At 46.8% G+C, this 18,553-nt stretch overlaps 1 protein-coding gene across 12 annotated transcripts in view; it reads left to right on the top strand.

Moving 5' to 3' along the window:
• ATP2B2 (ATPase plasma membrane Ca2+ transporting 2) overlaps positions 1-18,553 on the top strand; it is a 403,287-nt gene that overhangs the window by 158,200 nt on the left and 226,534 nt on the right. The window contains exon 1 of one of the 12 annotated variants that reach the window (XM_059856157.1): positions 13,632-13,653. The exons of 10 other annotated variants lie outside the window; for them this stretch is intronic. The gene's annotated coding sequence lies outside the window, so the exon portion shown is untranslated. Of the gene's footprint in view, positions 1-13,631; positions 13,654-14,787; positions 14,910-18,553 lie in introns of those variants that run through there. One more of the 12 variants, XM_059856156.1, reaches the window with a different exon arrangement.

Below are 18,553 nucleotides of genomic sequence, written 5' to 3'. Positions count from 1 at the left end.
GAATTTCTGCTGCAATGTAATAGAGTGCAATAAATTCCCCAGCGATTTGGCTACTTAATATTTACTTTGTGTTTACCCAGTAGGTTTTATCTGCCTGTGGAAGGCCCTCATGACTGAGAGTTTATCAGAGTATTTAGCAATCTTCTGTTTGTCCTCAGTGCACATTTGGGAGGTGATCTATCGTGGATATATTTAGGAAGCGGACACGGTGAAATTAAATCACTTGGTCAAGGTTACAGGGAGAATTTGAGATGGATGTTGAAATTAAGCCTGGATCTTCCTAGCCCTGAGCTAATCCTGTTGCAGCATGGTCACCCTCTATTTGAAATCTCTTCTGTCATCACGGGCTTGTTTGCAGTTTTGGCTGAGTTTGCTGCGGCCACAAAGTGTCTGTGGAAGCCAAGTGGGGACACTGCAGAGCAAGGAGCCCCTGTCCCCCCACCCCAGCTGCTGGGCAGCTCCTCCTGGAGGAATCCCCAGTTGTTCTGCAAGCTGAGAGCTCAGGAGAGCCTTGGTTCATGGCTCAGTTGGGTGGGAGGAAGCAGTACATTCCAGGTGGCATTCCCAGAAAGTGTCTTGGAGCAGGAGAGTGGAGCTGGGCGGGGAGCTGGGGGTGCTGGCCCAGACCTCAGTGCCAGGCAGTGCCACCAGAGGGGGGAGGAGAAAGCTGCAGGGGTCTCAAATTTGGTTTTTGAGCATGTGCCTTGAGAACTGATCCCAGAACTGGGGCAGTGTGGAGCTCAGCACAGACAGACTGCTCAGCTCTTCCCTCCAGCACTTTCCAGGATGATACACCCGAGCATCAGCTGTGCTAGCTCTCATTCTCTTCCAGCTAAATGTACATCTCTGGAGTCTGGTGGAGCTTGGGCTGGTTGTGTGGTGATGGAGAGGCAAGGCTTTATGTAAGGCATGTGTAGGAGATCTGGGAGAGATCTCCACAGGGATCACATTAGAGCCTGCCAATGGGGGATCAGTTATTTACAGCCCAAGTCTGGGCTGAGAGAGGAAGGGGTAAACCATGTGGATCTCACTGCTGCAGGATCTCCAGAGAAGTGCTCAGTAGCACACTATTTGCTCAGGATAAACTGAAATTGATGCCTGATTTCATTGGGTGCCATATTTGTAAAAGATGGGCTATTGGTTTGAAAATTCAATTTCTAAGGTCGCTTTGAATCTTGAGGCTTCAAGCTCTTAAAAAACAATAAAAATTCCAAAGCTCTTTAAGGTTATCACTAAATCTTTGTAAAACTCTCTTGCTTTAGCTTAACTGGATGCTGGTTTTGCTGTCCAACAGCAAATTTTTAGCTCCTCTTATTGGATGCACAAGTCAGAAACGGTGTTTTAAAATAATTACTTGGATTGGTTCTGGGAGGGATGGAAAAATGTGCCAGAATAATGTTTATTGCCTTGTGCTGGTTAAACATTCCCTTCCTAGAGATTGAAATCCCTGCCTTGCTGCTCTCGTGCTGATTCTGCAAACACACCCAGAGTCTTTCACTGCTGGAACACCAGTGCAATCACTTTCCCTATTCATGGTGCCCAAATAAACCACGTGTTTAGGTTTTCTCATAAACCAGGAGAAAAGAAGCCAGAGTTTCTTACAAGTGAGGTAATCTTGCTCTTTACAGACAGTGATTTCAGCATTTATTATTGTTTTTGCCTTCCAGGAAACGCAGGATCCAAAACTTGTATAAATTAAATATCTGAAACTTGTATAAATTAAATACTCTCCGATGCTGTCGTATTTGATTTGTATAATTCAGGCTTTTCCAGTGGGTTCCTTAAGTACCATACTGAAGGATTTTAGGTGGTCCTTCATAAAACCTGGCCATCCTTCCTTCCAGGGCATTCACTGAGTTTCTTTCCCCAGCTGGTTTAGAAGTCCCTCCTTTTACACCCATCAATATTATATCCTCTAAGAGAAATTAACTTCTTCTTTTCTGAACAATGTGATTGACTTAATTTCTGCATAATTATATTTAACTTAGTTTAGGCTGAGGGAAAGCAAATGATGTAAAATAAAGTTCTGTTTCATCAGATTTTTTTCATAATCCTGCAGGGAGGAAGAAGAAGCATCCCAAATTTGTTCTCCCAACTATTTTAGAGGGATAGACGAAGGAAATGGTTCTTTTTAATTCCCCTGCTAACAAATGATCATTTTTTTGTTGGAATGAAACTCTCCTGGGCTCTGGAGAGGGCTCTGCTGGTGTCAGTGGCAGCACTTGAGGTGACATCAGTGAGGGGCTGGCTACTGATGTGCTGTGGGATCTCTGTTTCGGGGTTTTGTATGAACAGGACCCTTGTGAAAGGGTCTTTGTGACAACCCAGGGATACCTTTTTCTCTTGGGACCAATTTCTTTGGACACCTGGAGGGCTCTGCACCTCTGCTAATTAATGTGTTAATTAACAGCTGAGCTGTGGCCGTGCCCAGCTCTGTGTCCAGTCCCTGTGAATCTTTTCCCAGCCAGGACAGGGGATGCACCTTTCCCTTCCCCTTTCCCCCTTCCCCTTTCCCCCTTCCCCTTTCCCCCTTCCCCTTTCCCCCTTCCCCTTTCCCCCTTCCCCTTTCCCCCTTCCCCCTTCCCCTTTCCCCTTTCCCCTTTCCCCTTTCCCCCTTCTCCCTTTCCCCTTTCCCCTTTCCCCCTTCTCCCTTTCCCTCTTTCCCTTTCCCTCTTTCCCTCTCCCTCTTTCCCTCTCCCTCTTTCCCTCTCCCTCTTTCCCTCTCCCTCTTTCCCTCTCCCTCTTTCCCTCTCCCTCTTTCCCTCTCCCTCTTTCCCTCTCCCTCTTTCCCTCTCCCTCTTTCCCTTTCCCCTTTCCCCTTTCCCCTTTCCCTTTCCCCTTTCCCCTTTCCCTTCCCTGTTTCCTCTGGGAGCTGAGGGTGCTTTTCCCTGGCCCTGCTGAGTGCCCGGGTGGGATCAGGTGCCTGGGGAGGAGCACCCTGGGCAGCTCTGGCACAGCTCCACGGCCCCAGGCAGCCCCAGCCGGGGACACTTCAGGTGGCACCGGGGCTGTGCCAGTGCTGGGGCACCAGGGGATCATTCCTTAAGGGGAGCCCAGGATTTCTGTAAAATGGGGGATCGAGGGCTGACGGCTTCTCTGAAATGGTTCCTTGAGAAACCATTGCCTTTTTGAAGGGAAGTTGAGCTTGGCATTCAGATGTTTCTTTAGAGAATTAATTACGTGAAGATCAGTGCTAGCAGACATCATCTCAGCAGCTTGGGGAAGCTTCTCTGGGAGTCTTCTCTCCCAGTCACAGGAATTACCAAAAATTCTGTTGTTTTAAAAGCAGGAAACATGGAATTCCGAATGATGCTTCATTATATATTTTATTATTTTATCTCTTACACATATTATGATCTTCCATTGTTGCTCCCCGGGCTGGAATTAATGAAATGGCAAGAGGGAAAAAAGCCTCAGTGGGATTTAATTTTGCAAATAATGTGCTGAGGGTTCTCATCACTACTTTATCTAAATATAACAGTGTGAGCATCTCTGCTGCTGGTGAATTAGAGGATGTTTGGAAGCTGCAGCAGCTCCTGGGAAACCCAATTTTCCTCTCCACAAATCGAAGTTAGGAGTATTAAATATAATTAATATGGAATATCTGTGTTTAACTGTTTTATGGTATGTGAGCACAGAACATTTAGATGTCTTTAGTGAACTAAGCCCAGGACACGATGCAGGACTGCACAATTTATTTTTATCCTCAAGGTCAAGCAACATCTTTGAGCACTGACATCAGTGTTCAAGAAATGTGGTTCCCTTCAAGGTTAGGAATTTCCCTGTATATATTACATGTGTACACAAGTGTATGCATTACTGGTTATCTTTTTCCTTGGGCTTTTGAAAAGAAAAGCTGTATATTTTTATATGCAGCTGGAATGTCTGACTGGAGGGAGCAAAACTCCAAGATATGTAACAGAGCTGTGAGGCTGATCTTTGTAGGACAGTGCTGTGTTAGAGAAAAAAAAGGCTATTTGTCTAAAGAAATGAAGGGATCCTTCTAAATATGGGGATTCCAAGAAGAAATGTGGATTAAAGTGGAATTTGTGCTTATCTGATGGTGCTGGACGCTTTCAACATTACTGCGCCGAAATGGCAGACGAATTCTTAATGGTATGAAATTATCAGCCCATGCATATAAACCACCTTGTAACACTTTAAAGAGGAGGGAAAAAAAAGATGCTCTCTTGGCTTTTACTGGTTTACAAGTGCTTCAAACTCTCCCTCTTATCTTCCCTTTTTTGGAGTGATTTAAGCAAGCTTCGCAGATTTATTTTCTCAACCTCCCAGCGAGGCTTTTGTATTTATTCACCAGTAAATTACTTTTTTTTTTGTTCTCTTAATTATTGTCACCCATTAATTCTGTTTATGGAGATCAGGATGTGTGTGGTTGATCAGGTGAGGGCAGGGAGGAGGGGTGGTTTCTGCCAGCCTCCAACAGGAGGAGGCTGTTGGGATTTTATCACTATAATCTGCTGGTTTATTACTGGACATTAAGACATCCAAAAGATTTATTTGGAGCAAAAACCTTTCAAAGAGATCATGTCTGTGAGTTAGCCCTGGAAAAGGGAGAGGATGAGGTTGGTCATCCAGATGGAGAAGTTGTGGATGAGGCCTTGAGTTCTGGGCCCTGGAATTTGCCTGCTGGTCCTGGAGCACTTCCTGGTGGTCTCTGTGGAGGGGAATTTGGCTGGGTTTGGGATGGGAGCTGACAAATGGCCCCCAGTGAAATAAATAACCAGACTTTTATTTCCCCTGCACAATGCTGCATCCTGTTCTCAGCGCCCAAAACAAATTGTTGCTGGTGCAGAAAAGAACAATTCTGGCTCTGAAGAAAGGGAGGTAAAAGTGCAGTCAATAAATCACTCAGGATGTAATTAGGATATCATTCAAACCTCCCAGGCTGTGCTCTCTGCTAGGTTAAACCTGGCTGTGACCCAACCATGGCCAGGAGTTGGGTTCAGTGCTCCTTCCCAGGATATTCTGTGATGTTACAAAGTAGTGACTGGTTCTGGTTCTGGCTCCTTCTGCTTGGTCTTTTGGTTCTTGTATTTCCTGGCTCCTTTGGGGGGGTTGGAGAGGTGTTACTGGGCACTGTTTGCCCCTAAGTCCTTTCTTGACACATTTCTGACCAAACTAAATCAGTTTTGTAGGGGGCTTTTTAGTGTTGTTTTGGTGGATTTTTTTCATTGTTCTTTTTGTTTTTTTTTTGAACTCTTGCTGAAGGAATGGAACCTTTCCTCTCAGTGAGGAATCTGCAGCACAGCAGTGTGGTTGGAGAAGGACAATTTTAAAATATTGGCCAGTTTGAAGGGTTATTTAGCTAAGGGAAATACTATAAAATGTGCCAAGTTTGTTTGGATGTTCGATTATTCTAGACTAGATATTGTTGGGGTTTTTTCTCCAATAACATTTTTGTTCACGTGTTCTCTATTCTGTGCTGGACAGACTCTTTTATTCTACAATAATGTTTTGGCAAGCCCTAAGCTCAGTTGCTTCAAAAAGTTCTGATATTTTGGCAAAATTTTCAAAACTATTGCTTCATAGTGCTGCATCTGGGGTTAAGGAACAGCTCATGGATCTTCAGGACATGGCTCAGTCTGGAAGCCAAGCCTGACACCCACCTCATTTTCATTTAGAGTGTATTTTTACTTCCTATACCGACTATATTTATTGCAATACCATTTGGGTCTTGTATTTAGTTCAATATTTAATAATGGGAATAAGTATTTTTGTGCAAATTATACATTACACCTCTGTGCAAATTTTCTATAGCAATAATTCTTGAAGCTTTCTTATTGTAAGCCTCATTCTTTGCTGAAGAATTTGAACATTTATTTCAAATTTAGATGTAATTGTGAATACAAGTCTGAGTCCTTCCAGGAGAATATTTATATCTAAAAGCTACAGACAGCCATGGTGATAATTTCAGATCAGGTTTGACTCCATGGTTGCTTGAACCCTTGCACTGGCTTTTGTGAGAGTTTTTCCCAGCTGTTCCAGTGGGATGGAAAGAGCTGACTCCCTGAAGTTCACACATTTTTTGTTTGTTCTGGCTGAGGTGCAGCCATTCTGTCAAACACTGCCATGCAGGGAAGGGGCAGCACTGGTGTGAAACATTTTGGGCTGTACCAGCACGTTCCAGCCAACACCAGTGAACCCTCCCAAGGCCCTGGGACCAGGCTGAGTTCCCACAGCCAGTGGGGTGGCACTGCCAGCCCCGGTGACATCAGCAGCACAAAGTGAAAACAAAGCTTTTGCTGAGCTGGAGGTTGTGGCACAGGGAAGGACATCCGAGGTTCTCAGTGATTTCTGTGATGGGTGGGTGGGGGAGCTCCAGCTCCTCCTTCACCCAGAGCAGCACCGAGATCTGCGTGGCTTTGTGGCCCTGCAGTGAGGAGAGCCCCTGGTGCTGGGCTCTGGGGACAGCCTCTGGAGGAGGTGGCTCTAAAATATCCCCAAAATTCCCAGGATGGAGCTCTGGAGACAGCCTCTGGAGGAGGTGGCTCTGGGGTGGCCCCGAGATTCCTGGGATGGAGCTCTGGGGACAGCCTCTGGAGGAGGTTGCTCTGGGGTGGCCCTGAGATTCCCAGGATGGAGCTCTGGGCTGTGGGGACACCTCAGGAGGAGGTGGCTTTGGGGTGGCCCTGAGATTCCCAGGATGGGGCTGTGGGGGCACATCTGGAGGAGTTGGCTCTGGGTGGCCCTGAGATTCCCCAGATGGAGCTCTGGGGACACTTCTAGAGGTGGTGGCTCTGGGGTGGCCCTGAAATTCCCAGGATGGAGCTCTGGGCTCTGGGGACACTCTCTAGAGGAGATAGCTTTGGGGTAGCCCTGAGACTCCCAGGATGGAGCTCTGGGCTCTGGGGACAGCTTTGGGAGGAGGTAGCTCTGGGGTGGCCCCGAGATTCCCAGAATGGGGCTATGGGGACACCTCTGGAGGAGGTGGCTCTGGGGTGGCCCCGAGATTCCCGGGATGGGGCTCTGCCCCCCTGGAGCTGCCCGTGTGTGCACGTTCCTCAGGCAGGATGATCAGCAGGGCACAGATACCCAGGGCTTAGCAAAGCTTAATGGGTCAGATTGCTTTGCCCACTAAGCTAAAGATAGCCTTTTATCCCATTAGATTGGGGAAACCCTCTCCTCAACAGGAGGCAATCCCTGCAGGTGACTAATTACTGGGAAGTGCATATGGGAGTTGGGTTGTTTGCTGAGATATCAAAAGTCCTTTTTGCATGGTTTGTTAAAATTCTGTTCTCCTGTTTGACTTGTTGAGAGCGATTGAACCTTGTCCTTTCTCTTTGTGTTAATAATTTGCCTTTATTGGAGTAATAAATAAGGCTGACCCAGGCCCCCATTTGGAGCCATTTGACAAAAATGCTACAATGGGAGCTACTGTGTCAGTTAATGAGATTTATGGTCAGGAGATCCAGGTATGTAGGAAAAGTCCATCTATGGAAGAATGAAAGCTTTAAGTTCTCAAAGGAGCATGCATTTCCTTAATAACATTAATAACAGTCCACGTTTGTGGTGGAATTCTCTGCTGTCATTGCTTGCTGTCTAACCTGAGGTACGACTGGAAGGGTTGAGCAGTTCAGTAGGACAGAGGTGGGTTTCTTCTCAAGGTGCACTCCACGGCCATGGTGTCACCTGGCTGTGTGAAGGGGGTACTTGAGGTTCACATCTACACCAGCACACTTTCATGGCAAAGGATGCTCCTTCAAACCCATCCTGCTGGGGATCTTCTTTCCAAAGGGAAGAGAAGTGGGTTCCCACACAGAAATTTTGCCAATAAGAAGGAAAAACAACTCTTAGAGCATTGTGGTGGTATTTGGCAGCAGTGATGTCAGAAGAAGGTACTGAACCAAAATTCAGATTCCAAACTCTGTTTTTTCTGGGAGAGAAGTTTTGATGCAGTAGAGGGATGAGTCCATGTAACCCATCTACTGGTGCAAAGTTTCACCCCTATCTCCAAACATCCTTCAGGTGTCACAGACATGTTTTATGAAAAATCCTTTCCTTAAGATTTTTCCTCCCGAGAAGCTGAGAAACCTTGAGAACAAAATGTAAACAATGATTATCTGCTGCTGTAGAATGCAACAAGTAAATCTGTAATTAGTCTCATGTAGTTGTTTTTAATTAATGGCCAATCCCAGTCCAGCTGTCCAGACTGTCTCGGTCAGAGACAAACCTTTGTTATTCATTCCTTTTCTATTCTTAGCAAACCTTCTGATGAAATCCTTTCTTCTATTCTTTTAGTATAGTTTTTAATATAATATATATCATAAAATAATCAAACCTTCTGAACATAGAATCAATGTTCTCATCTCTTCCCTCATCCTGAGACCCCTGCAACACCATCACAAATAATAACCCCAAAAAAACCCCATGACAGTCTGGTTGTCTGAAATCTGCAGTTTGATAGGAGCTGATGTGACCCCTGTAAATGGTACAATCCTATAATTTGAGTTTAATTGACTTTGCATTACATTTCTAATCTCCATCAGGACCAGTGACATGAAACTGCATGGGGAGAGTAAAATTCCCTTCCAGAGCACAGGGAAGGCAGTTCCTGTGGTGGAAACCACAAAGGACTGGAATCTCCCTGCCAGTACCACTGAATTACATTAGGTAAACAGATTAATGCTGGAAGGCAGTTGGCACAAGCTCTGTTTTGGGAGCTGGCAGTTTATGGGGTTTAAATGCCCACAGAAGGAAGGAGGGATTCCTTTGCTGCCTGTCCACAGTCCCCACAAGTTGTGGCACCCTCACGAGGTTGCTCTTCCCAGCTCTTGCCAGGACACTCTATTGGTTGGTCTCAGGTTTGTTCTGAGTGTTGACAAATATTTCCTCTCACCTGCATGTGAGAGGGCAGGTTCTGTCTGTAAGCCAGAAAGAGGGCTGAGTGCTGGTATAAAAGAGGTTTTGTGTCCTTAGGCCTGTCTTGGGCTGTTGAGAAGCTGATTTCAGCAGTGGCTTTGGGTTTAGCTGTGTCAGATGTTGCAGGGCAGATCCCTTTGGAGGAGGCTGCTAAGATGCTTCTCTCTCCTTGCTGTGCTTAGGCTGTGGCAGTGAGCCAGGTTTACTTGAGCTTTACTGGGAAACTCAGACTAATTAATGCTTCTTCCTCGGTTTTTTAGGGGTTTTTTGTTGTTGTTGCAAGAGCCTAAAGATTTCTCTTCCTGCTTGGGTGATCCTGGGAGTCTGGTGTTGTTTTCTGAGCTTTAAACCTGTGTCAAGGAGGGGACAGCAATGGTAGCCCAGCCTTGCAGGCACCTGCTCTTTGTGGGCATGGCTTTTAGATGGTGAAAGAAGAACAGTTGGGATATTTGTAGATATCAGATGGTGGAGATTGAAGGTGAGGGGGGAACTGCAGTTTTGGCTGGCTGGTAGTTTTCCTTTCAGATATTGAGAAAGTTGGGATGCTGGTCAAGGAAGTGAGCTGCAATAATTCATCAGTCAGAGCAAGTGGCAATTTGTGCAGGAAAATAAATGTGGCAAATCAAATAAAGAGTTGAAGGCAATGGTGAGCTTCCCAGGTTTGAATCACACGGCGAATGGCTGGGCTTGGGTGGGAGCTCTGGGGCTCTCCCACCCCAAGCCCTGTGCCTGGATTAGCTCCAGAACTTCCCCCAGCACAGCCAGGTGTGCCCAACACCTTCCCCCAAGGGCAGGGAAGGGTTAACCAAGCAACCAGCTCCAGAGAGCTGTAATTTAAACTGGAGAATACTGACTTTATAGTTAGGGAAATTGAAGCACAGTGGGATCAAGTGACCTACTAACATCTCCCAGTCAGGAAACAGCAGGGCAAGTCCTTGAATGTGACTGTTCTGAGGTCCCTCTCCTCCACTCCTTTTATTAGGTCGTGTTGCTTCCCAGGATAACAACATGTTTGCACAGTTTGGGAGCACAAGCTGTTTCCTTGCAGAAATATTACTGCTCTGTGTTCCCAAACTGGAGAGACACCGAATCTGAAAACAGATTTAATTCTTGTTTTGAAAAACCTAGCAAATGAGGTTTAAAAACATGAGAGGCTGCCAGTCTGCTGTTCTAGTTTAAGTATCTGGGTTGTGATTAGGAAAATATTAAAAATCTGCTGCTGCTTTCCAGTGCGGTTCCTCTGATTGGACAACCTGACTGGAAAGGAGGACTTGGTCCCCAAGATCCTGAAAGAGGAATTAAAACTATGTTCCTGTGTTTCCTGTCATTAATTATCTCATAAAGACCTTGAAATGTGCTTGTGATGTCTATCACCAGAACCTACAGAATTAAAATTTTCTCCAAAGAGATTAGGCAGGCTCTTTTGCCTCCAAATATCAATTGTCAGTTGAAATTTTACTGGGGAAACAATTTTTTCAAGTTGCAGCTCAAGCTCAACAGCTAAAGTCTCATTCCTACTGTATCCCCTAAGCGTTGCTGTGTTTTTTAAACTCACTCCCAAAGAGCATCTTTCTATTTTCCATTCCATTTTTCTGCTCCATTTCCGCTCCTTGCCCCCAAGTTAAGGTGTTAAATTGTTTTTCTGTCAGAGCTAAATAACATTCTGCTGGATGCTTTAATAGGCATGAAGATATGCTGACAAACCCTCATTTTTGATGGTGCTTTGCTTTGCAGGGCTTTGCTATTAAATTTGATGATGAAATATCTCAAAACAGCATCAGCCAACGTTGCAGCCATTTTGAGCTGCAAGTGCTGGAAGCCAGGCTGGAAAATGTTAATATTTTCACAGTCGTGTCCCAAAAGTAACCCCTCCAACCCTCTAAAATCTGAGCTTAGAATGTTCCTAGAGGTGCTATTTACTGGCTGGCCCAGTCCTGAGGGTGCAATTGCTGTTTTTAGCTCTGGTTGGAGGGTACCTGCTGTGGGTAGCAGGTGTTCCCTGGGATTGTGGTCTTGTAATTTGAGGGCAGCAAGCAGGTGTCAGCCTGGAACCAGAGACCTCCTGGCCCTGTCTCAGCAGGGCTGGGGCTCAGGTTTGGGCCATTTCTGAAGAGTTTTCACTTGGGAGCTTTAAATGAGGACAAGCAGGAGGTTGTGCCTTTATTCTGAGCCAGAGCAGGCTCCAGCGTGTGCACGAATCCAGGGCTTGGGAGCTCAGCTCCCCCTCCAGGATTTGCATCCTCCAGGGTGGAGATCAGCATTAAAGCTTGGCCTTGGCTGCAGGATGGCAGCATTGTGGTGGAGGTAGCACCAAACCTCCCAAAATCTTCCTGGCTTCTCCATCTCCCCACGTGCTCTGGGGCTCTGGAAGCCTGTGGTGAGTGAGCACTGGGAATATCCATGTGCAAAGTTGCTGGGATTTGGTGTCTAATGAAATGTTCAAACTAAGGTTTTGTTTCCCTTTTGAGCACCTTTTTTTGTTAATTTTTCTCCTCCTCTTATTCTGTTAATTAATTAAGAATAAGAATTAGAGTTTTTTCTGATCTAGACCTCATGGTCCTGTCTCTGGCCTGAAGTTCCTGTAGCATGACACAAAGTCTTTGAGAGCAGCCCTCCTCAAACAGGCAACAGCCACGTGTGTGGAACAAGTTTTATGCTGTGCTGGATTTCTTTAAGCCAGTCCTCCCTTTCTTCTGGAAAGACAGAGTAAGAAAAAAGTCGTCTTTAATATATTTTGGTACTGTGTCAATCAACCTTCTATTGCTTGTCAATTTATCTTCAAAATTTCCATTTTAAAAAAAAAGAATGTCAGTAGCCAGATAATTGCAGATGTCTCAGTGCCTTCCTGCTTTTCTGACAGAGCAGTAGAGGTCACCAACATTTATGGGTCTGGGACCTCAGCACAAGACATTTAACTGGAGCACTGCTTTGTTCAGTGCTGGGATTCAGTTTGAGCTGCACTGCAAACTCCTCACAGCTGCAGTTTGGACTGAAAACTTGTTCTGAAAAGGGGACACGTTTCTCTGCTTAATATAACCCAAAGTCACTGCATCTGGTGTCCTGGCATGCATGTAATTGCCTGTAGCTTCCTAATGATAAAGGCAGTCTCACATGAGAAAACTCTGCATTGATCCTAGTCCAGATTTACATTTTACTTCGTTAAGAAAAAATTGATCAGCATAGATAAAACTCCTGATCAATGATCCCAGCACTTTTTTTTTTTTTTTTTAAATAGCTTCCATTTTGGTGCAGTGCAGACTTTTGGTTTAACTGGCTGAATTGATATTCTGAGCAGCGAGTAAGGCAGGATGACAGAGCATCAGCACAGCTACTCCTGTTATTGCTCAGGGAGGTGCTTCTGCCCACCCTGGCCAAGGCACAGGCAAGCCATGAGCCACTGCTGTCCTAGGATGCTACAGAACACATCCCAACTTTTATCTGTGCTGTTTTACACATTCTTCACCAAAAAAAAAAAAAAAAAAAAAAAAAAAAGAAAAAAAAAAGCTATTTTCTTATGTTCAGTCACTCTCAGGATTGAATGGTTTGAGGTAGGGAATTTAGGGAATTTGAAGTTGTAGTTTGGACGTGGTACATGTTTGCTTTGAAAAACATAAACTATTACACAGGAAATAATCTGCTTTTCAAAGGACTGGTGTCTCTGTCTTATTTTTGGTGTTTGGGTTTGTTTAGCACTGCCATAGCACGGTATCCCATTGGAAAAGCCCTTTACATTCCTGAATCCTCTGTGTGCTAATAATTCAAAATAGCAGACACATAATAACAGCTCAGAATGGGTGGTGAGGAGCTGTGGATAAAATACAGTTATTCCCCAAAGTGCAGGGCTGTAAGGAGGAGGAAGAAAGGGCACAGAGCTGCTCTGGCATGTGTGTGTGGTTTTGCAGCACATGCTGATGTGACCAGATCAGATTAAACGGGGATATTTCACTGTTCCTCCTGTACGGGTTTGGGTTTCTGGCAGGCATGGCAGGGACACAAACACAACACAAACCCCACAGCGCTGCAAGGCTGCTTGCCTTTTTTTTTTTTTTTTTTTTTTTTTTGCCATTTTCCTTAGGATCCCCATTGTTCTTACATAAACAGAAAGAGCAGGGGAGGGCGAGCGAGCCGGATCTTTGCAGAGGGTGATTATGAAGTAATTTGCAGCAGGGCCACGCCGCCGTGCCGGGCTGTCATCAGCGGGCACAGCCCGAGCATCGCCGGGCACTGCGGGCTCCAGCCCCGCCGCATCGTGCGCCTGCTCGGGGGTGCCGGGGATGCGCCGCTCCCCGCGCCCCCTTTGCTCCACAGCCCTCCATCCCCCCCTCTCCTCCTCCAGCGACAGTGATAGGACTTGACAGCCCTTGTCCTTGAAGGTTTCTCCCGTTTCTGAGTAAGTGGCATATTCCTGGTCGCTTGCCATCTTCCGTTTTTGTCATTATCCCGGGGGAAGCATTAAAAAAAATCGCAAACAACAAACATGGTGGTTCAGTCCATATTTTTTTTTTTTTTTTTTTATTTTCTATTTTTTTTTTTTTCCCGGCTTTCCTTCCCCGTGTGGCCGCGGTGGCGGTGGCGGTGTCCCCGCGGTGCGGCGCGGCGCGGTGCGGGGATGCTGCGGGAGCTGCGCGCTGCCCGCCCTCCCCGGCCGCGGTGGTACGGTCTGCAGAGCGGCTCCGCGGCCGCTGCGCGCCTGCCCGCGCCCATGCCGAGCCCCGAGCCCTCCGCCCGCTAGCCGGGAGCAGGCTGCTGTGCTGGGGAGGATGTCTTAGCCAAGTAAGTAGCGACATCCACAGCACGGGAGCAATAGTGGTGATGGTGGTGGTGATGATGGTGGTGATGATAATAAAAAAAAAAAAAAAAAATCTCGTTCCCCCTTTCCGTTCCTGAGCTCGTTTATTTGGCATTTTGCTGCCGGGGAAGGCGCGAGCTGATGGGAAGATGGTGTGGGGACTGGGGCTGAGTGATGCATTAGGTTTTGGTTCGTGCCCTGGGAATCTCTGCAAAGGTAATGCTGCGACTCGTGTAGATTATTCTGTAAGGTCAAAGAGAAACTGCACAGCTAAAAGGCTCTCTTGCATCAGAAAGCGTTTGCTGGGCTTGGGTAGGTTGAGAATTCAGCATGATCTTGTTGTTTTTGAAACGTATGGGCTTGATTTTGATTAAATCAGTTCTTTAGTGATGAGGAAAACACGTGGATGGGATTTTGCTTTTATCATTGCTGGTAAGAATCGGATGTGCCTTTTTTTTTTTTTTTTTTTTTTTTTTCCCTTTCAGAAGCTCACATTTCACTAAAATGTGAGCAGTACACTTTGACTGTTGTATTTTTCTAACTTTAATGTTCTCTTGCGATAGGCAAAGCTATTTCAGGTTAGAGAAATCTATAATCTTCAGCTGGGTTCCTTTATAGAGCTGTTTATAGGTTTTCGGTGCGTTTGTTTGAAAGTAAAGGGCATGCGGGTTAAACCCCCCAAGCATTGCCTTTGTATTGAGACGGGCTAGAAAATAATGTGGAAGAAACTGGGAATTTTCTGTAATTCCTTCTTGCCATGCATGGTGTTTCCTGTGGGAAGATGGGGAAAGGCTTTCCTGAGGTGTATGGTATATTAATTAAGACTTCTGACAGATAGACTTTCCTATTTATTTATTTATTTATTTACCTAATCAAAAGAAGAATCAGCCCCAAACCCACCGAAGGCTGCATGGAAAAAGCTTTTGGCTGTTCTTGAGGCACCCGAGGCTTTAAGAGAAGCCCTGAGATTCCGGGAGTCATTTCCGATTATGTAAAGGGAGATTTCTGTGCGTTCGATCCGCGCCTGCGGCGCTGGCAGCTCCTGCGCTCCGCCAGCAGCCAGCCTCTGCCCCAGCCTCCCCAGTCCCGACTTTAGGCTCGTCCTATCCCAGCCGGGGCACTTCCCCGAGCCCCGCACGGCGTGCCCAGGGCTGCCGGGGCCATGGCTGTGGGCAGTCCCGGGGCTCCGAGGCAGCCACCAGCGGATGCTTAGCCCGGCGCTCCCCGCTCCTTCTGCAAGGTGAGTGCTGGAGGGGCTCCAAGGGAATGGCTCTGCCTTCAGGAGAAACCTTTGACATCCCTGCTCCTCAGCGTTTCTGGTCTCTGACCCCCTGGTTGCTTTCTGTTGTGGGGCTGGGGCAGGTTGGCGGGGATATTACACAAGTTGGGATGGCTGGAGGAGAGCTGGCAGGTTCAGCGTGGGAAAACTGAGCTTTTATTGCTGGGATGTCAGGTCGGTGTTAGATGTTTGTGGTATGAAATTGGTAAAGGGAGGGGGTTTGTTAGTATTTGCTTAGAGAAGGGATTACAGATCGACTTCATAGTCCACATGTTTTTTTCTTACTGCTGAGATGCATTCCTGATTAGCATTTAATTTGTGAGAGGTCATCCATATGCATGACTGGCTCTTGTACCTTGCACTGGAATAACTGTTTGACTCAGGTATCCAGCAGGTCTTTGATCACAGACAGCTTTTACTTTGTTCCTGCTCCCCTCATTTTAATCCAAATTGCTACCTGTGAAGAGGTGGTTCACATTTTCCCCGTGGTGCTGGTAAAATGAGCAAGTTTGTGAATAAGGCAATAGAATACGGCTCGTAGATAAGTTGTGTAGAGCAATGCAGCATGAAGGTTTTTCCCCTTTTATTTATTTATTTTTCCCTGTCTGCCCCCCTTTCCATCCTTTTTGTGTGCCTGTCTTCATTTCTATAGAGACTTGACTTTGGCCCGCATCAATGCTAAATATACATTCCTTTTCATGGAAAAGGTCAATTTTCTTCTCTGCTGCAATCCAAACCGGCGTGACATCCCTCATGCTTTCTGCATATGTAAAAAGGTTGCATGCATGTATACTGGAGCAGCTTGGAAGAGTTTCGTGCTTCCCAGCAGGATTCCAGGTTGCAGAAGACATGGTAATGATCAACTAGGTATCATACTGTTCTTCTAAGAGCTGCCGTGAAGTCACTTTTGTGAGTGCTTTTTTCCTTTTAAATTTCATACCATGTATCCAGGAAACAGCTTGGAAAGATTTTCTTTCCCCTTTCGCCTTCCCCCAGCATTTAAAATGTTCAGCTTATCTTTCCCAGCGCTGTTGGATTGGGGATGCAACATTTTTTGAATCCTACTCAACATATATATAAATATCCCCCTGTCTGAATTCAGCAACTGCGAGCATACATCCTGCTAAGATATCAAAAGATTAAAAGTGTTCTTGCTTTTTAAAATTTTTTTTTCTTCATTTTCATCCTGGAGTTCACATTGTCAAATGCCCGTTGTGTACGTAGTAATTCCTTGTTACATTTTGGAATAAATGTACAAGTCTTGACCTTGTAACTCCCTCTCCCACTCGCTGAGAGCCCATTGCACTGCAGTAGGACTCCAGCAGTGGGGGTTCTCCCACCTCCCTTCAGAAATGGAAATACTTTTACAGCCTAAAATCATCTTCTGAAGGGAAGAAAGTGGTTCATTTGATTAACCTGACTGGGAAACCTTGTGGAGAATAAGCTGCCTCTTGCCAGGCTTTTTCATTCTGTTTTCAAGGAGACTCAATGAAGGATGTTACAGTTCCCTGGCATTTAGCAAGCACTGCTCTGATTAATTACATTCAGATTATACATGATCTGATCAAATGTCAACCTCTCTCCCCCCACCTCCCCCCCCACGATTAAAACCACACATTTCTGCTTAATTTTAACCTGCCAGTTGAAAAGGGGTTAAAAAACCCCAACGGCTAAGGATTGGAGAGGTGTTTTTTTTTTTAATGTAGCTATTAAAACATGATGCTGAAGCTCCAGCCAGCCCCTCGGTGGGATCCTTGTGGTGCTGAGGCAGGCGGGCAGCGATGACTCCGCTCTGAATGGAGCCTCCCCGGCGCTGCCGGCGGAGCAGCAGAGCTCCCTCCGTGTGTGCCTGGCTCTCTCCGGAGCCTCTGCAGCCCCTGCAGTCCGGGCTGGCAGCCGGGCAGCCTCAGCCCCGCCGCCCTGGACCGTGCCCAGCAGGGATGCTCGCCGGGACCCAGCCCTCCCCGGCTCCCCGGTGCTCCGAGGTGACAGAGCCTTAGTGGAGCAGTTGCATAAGAGAAGTCTCTTTCTCTCTAGGTAGGTTATGCTCCGCGTGCTGGATGGTTTCCTGTGTGCCAACAGAGGTAAATAAAGGGCGTTGTGGAGGTTATGTAAATGTATGGGCTTGAATTTCGTCTGTAACACCACGGAGAGGGTCAGTGGCATTTTATTGGGGTCTTTAGTGGGAAGTTCGGTGCCCTTTTGTAGGAAATGTAACCATACAGTGCAATTTTCAGAGCTTTAGGGTTTTGGTTCAAGTTTTACTCGTGTTTAGGTTAAAAAGCGTGGGTTTGCTGTTGTATTTTTGATAAACAACCTTGGCTTTTGCATTAAACCTGGAGATTTGCAGTTAAAGAACCAAGGTATGAGAGCAGGGTTGGGAACGAGGCGTATTTTAATAAATTTAAGGGGCTGTCAGCTCTGTGAAAGGCAGGACGTGTTCCCTCTGAAGGCTGCAGATGGGTGAAACATGGAGCCTCGGAAGGGATGTGGAATTCCTGCTTAGGTACCAGAGTTGGCAGAGTTGGGAAATGGTAACCAAGTTACAAAATACTTCCCTTCTACCACGCTGTGTGGGAACAGGTTCATCCTGCTGGTAACTTGTTTTCCCTCATTTTTAAAATATTCATGGCATAGTTAAAGCATCTGAGGGCCGTGCAGCAGGCTCTCAGAGAATCCTAGAAACAGTTAATGGGGAAAGCTAGAAGAGGACCAGCAGTAAAACTTGGATTCCTATGGAAGAGTTGGTGCATTTTTTGTCTCCTTTGCCCACACGGTGAAGGTGAAATGGCTGCAGAAAGCAGATTTCAGAGGCATGGAAGAGTTGGGGTTGGCAAGTACCTCTGGACATGGTCCAGCCCGACCCCTCCTGCCCCAGGTGGAGTCACCTATAGCAGGGCAATGTCCAGTCAGGTTTTCAGGATCCCCAAGGATGGAGACTTCCCAACCTCTCTGGGCCACCTGTGCCAGTGTTTGGCCACCCTCACAGCTTTTGACCTTTAAGTGGAATTTTCTACCTTTGCTCTCCTGGCCTTTTTGAGACCGTTGAGAAGAGTCTGGCTCCATCTTCCTCACTTCCTCCCATCAGCTGTTCATTGATAAGGTCCCCCTGAGCCTTCCGCTCTCCAGGCTGAGCAGTCCCAGTTTTCTGACCCTCCTACCTGCATACTCCAGTCCTTTCCTCCCCTCTGCAGGCCTTTGGAGGGCTCTCTCCAGGTCCCCTGTGCTCCCCCAGCCCAGCTGGGAGCACTGGGATGCCCCAGGGTGCTGGTGGGAAGGGAGGCAGCCCTGTGCTGGGAGGACACTGCTGGCTCCTGCTCAGCCTCGGGTCCAACAGGAGCCCCAAGGCTTTTCTGCAGAGCTGCTTCCCAGCCAGCTGGCCCCCAGCCTGTCCTGCCTCAGGGGCACAAGCTTCCCTTTTTCCCTTTGTTGGCCATCCTGGGATTCCTCTTGGCCCGTGGCTCCCTCTGAGAGGCAGCTCATCCATCTGGAGGCACGGCCACACCTCCCCATTTGCCCACTCCGTGCCCTTGCTCAGGGTGCTCTGTTCCTTCATCCAGGCCATCAATAAAACACTTGGCTATAGCATCGAAAGAAATCCCTTG

This window comes from Haemorhous mexicanus, chromosome 11, assembly GCF_027477595.1.
Source record: "Haemorhous mexicanus isolate bHaeMex1 chromosome 11, bHaeMex1.pri, whole genome shotgun sequence".
Lineage (NCBI taxonomy): Eukaryota > Metazoa > Chordata > Aves > Passeriformes > Fringillidae > Haemorhous > Haemorhous mexicanus.
This window is presented reverse-complemented; position numbering and strand designations above follow the sequence as displayed.